Genomic DNA, 2,843 nt, shown 5'->3' on the forward strand with positions numbered 1-2,843 from the left:
ATGCTGGGTATGACGTGTCTGTTCCCTGCAAGCCCCAAACTTCTATTGGCTTTCGTTCTGCTGACACCAAAACACTGTGCTTCACATAAAGCATATCAGCTGTATCATTGCATGACAAAGTCCCAACCATTTGTCTTCCTAAAATACTGGCAAATTCTGCACCATATTCACATGTCCATTGCATATGAAGCTGTTGGCTCTGCTGAAATTGCCTCATAATCTGGACTTCACTTGTCCTATTGTTGTGATTAAACTTTCCCAGTATTCCATTAAAACGCTCAAATGAAAGCAGGGTTAACATGGGGTGCAAGTTTTGAATCGCATAAAAATGTGTATGTGTCACTAATTAGGTCAAGAATAGATTATGGGAGTGTGGTATATGGTTCAGCGGCTAAAAGTAGGTTAAAAAAATTTGACGTTATTCAAGCTAGAGCATTGAGAATTTGTTTATGGGCAGTTAAATCAACTCCAGTATGTGCTTTACAAATAGAATCAGGAGAAATGCCATTATGTATCAGAAGGCAACAGATAATGGTTAATTACTGGATAAATTTAAAAGGACATAATGAAGATCATCCAGTTAAGAAATTATTAGAAAGTTGTTGGGAAAGACGAAAGGGTCAATTTAATAGTTTTGGATGGATTGGGGATGATAGAGCAAAAACATTTAATGTATATAACAAAGAATTCAGTCCAACAGTATTGTGGCCTTTGAGACCTACATGGATATGGAAATATATTAATATAGATAGATCATTATTAAATATTAAGACAAGAAATATAATAGATATCTGCCAAGAATTTTACAATCAAATACAGATTAAATATAATGATTATTTGCAAATTTATACTGATGGTTCGAAAAATCCAAAAAATGAAGCAACTAGTGTAGCTGTAGTGATTCCTGAATTAAAAATTAATATTTCAAAAAGAACATCTAATTATTTTAGTATATATGCGGTAGAATTATGTGCTATATTATTAGCTTTAGAATGGGTGGAGGATACAAATATAAATAAAATAATAATTTGTAGTGATTCATTATCTGCATTATTAAGTATAGAAAAGGGATGTACAAAGATTTTTCGGGTTTTTTTTTATTCTGGGATCATAAGGATTTGAAGGATATATATTAGGATCCAATAGATGGCAGTAATGCAACAACTATGGATGCAAGCTGTCGTTAAACCCTAAAGAAGAAGAAGACGAAGAAGAAGAAGAAGAAGAAGAAGAAGAAGAAGAAGAAGAAGACTTTACTGTGTTTGGATTTTACTGGTATGCCGGACAACGTCTCGCGTTCAACTCCTCTAGGACGCGATCCACAACTTTCAGCCAGTCCGCAGACTGACGAGAAGAAACTGCTGATTGCTATCAGTGGACTGTCTCGTCAGCTTACTCAACATACTGCCGACATGAATGAGAGGTTCACTCAACTGCAGAATTCGGTAAACTCCAGGTTGCTGTCCATAGAGGACAAGATGGCGGCTCTGCAGTCGAAGAACTGTGCTGGAGAGACTAACTCCATCAAGAGAAGACGGATGCACAAAAGCTTGCGGTAAGAATATATTTGATGACTGCTAGCTAAGCTAAAAATAGCCTAGCCATAACCCAAAGCTAAGGGTGTATTTTTTGTGATTTACAGTACGCCGTCTTCACAACTCGGAGACAAATTTCAGGCGCTATGAACCGGCGCAAGGGTAAGATTTAAAGAATATGCTTTCATTCTGCGATAAAAGGAAATAGATACGGATAGATACCGATCATAACTGTGCATTTTGTTTTCACAGACTAAGCACGCCTCATAATGAGGCGGTTACCTCCTATCTGCTCGGAGCAATAACTGTAAGCCTCGATTTACACTATATTGATAAAGACGACATTGTGTGTAAGGGACTTGTTTTACTGTTTCTCCCTTGTTTTTAATGTTACTGTGACTTGCGTTTGGTTTTTATTCATACCACTCTCATTTATTTGTTTTCCAGCCGCCTTCTAAGACGTATTACGAGACGGTACGCAGGAGCTTCATATATACGCAGCCAGAGAACTCAATGCGGGCGGAAGCTGCCAAGAATTCAGCTCGGAGTCGAGCGAGAAGAAAGAGGGTAAGACTTTATTTGGTGATTATTTTTCAGGTGCATTGATAGATGTGTTCTGTCCATACGCAGTGCATCCCATCGCATAATACTGATTCGTTGTTTTGTTTTTTACAGCTGCTGGAATCGAGGCAGAGCGTGCTAGCTGATGAGGAAGTGGAACTCTGGAAGTCCGCCACCGTCGACCTCATGTCTGACGAGGAAGATGGCGTCGTTGGCGGGGTCTCTGGATGGATTGTACCGCCGTCATTTCGTAGGCCGGATCTCTCTGAACTCTGTGTGAAGCTGCAGTCCCGGTTAGAGGCGACGCCGAAGTACAAAGCCATGCACAGCAGGCGTCTGCACATCGGACCTGCCTCGGAAAGAACGCCGCCAGCAGTTACCTACAACCCCGAGGAGGCAAACGGACAGTTCACGGAGTTGTAGTTTTTTGGATACGCATGTGTGGGCAGATCCTCGCGTTGTATATAGTTGTGTGTGTGTGTGTGTTTTAATAAAGCTCTTTCTTTGCATAAACATCTTCCTGGCAAATGTTCATTTCCTGTATAAATTCATTCATGTCCTTGAAGGTAGCCTAATGATAGTGTAGTAGCCTACATAAGATAACATGAATATACAGCATAATATAAAATATATATATATATATATATATATATATATATATATATATATATATATATATATATATATATATATATATATATATATATATAACCAACCAACCAATCACGAGTGATTTTACTAGTTTGA

At 38.4% G+C, this 2,843-nt stretch overlaps 1 long non-coding RNA gene across 1 annotated transcript; it reads left to right on the forward strand.

Annotated features, from left to right (window-relative positions):
- The first annotated feature begins 1,665 nt into the window (after positions 1–1,665).
- On the forward strand, positions 1,666–2,323 carry LOC105926313. The gene is made up of 4 exons (XR_004931090.1): positions 1,666–1,697; positions 1,788–1,885; positions 1,983–2,102; positions 2,211–2,323. It is a non-coding gene; the product is annotated as an uncharacterized LOC105926313 (long non-coding RNA).
- The last annotated feature ends 520 nt before the right edge of the window (positions 2,324–2,843 follow it).

This window comes from Fundulus heteroclitus, chromosome 5 (genome assembly GCF_011125445.2).
Source record: "Fundulus heteroclitus isolate FHET01 chromosome 5, MU-UCD_Fhet_4.1, whole genome shotgun sequence".
NCBI classification, from domain to species: Eukaryota; Metazoa; Chordata; class Actinopteri; order Cyprinodontiformes; family Fundulidae; genus Fundulus; species Fundulus heteroclitus.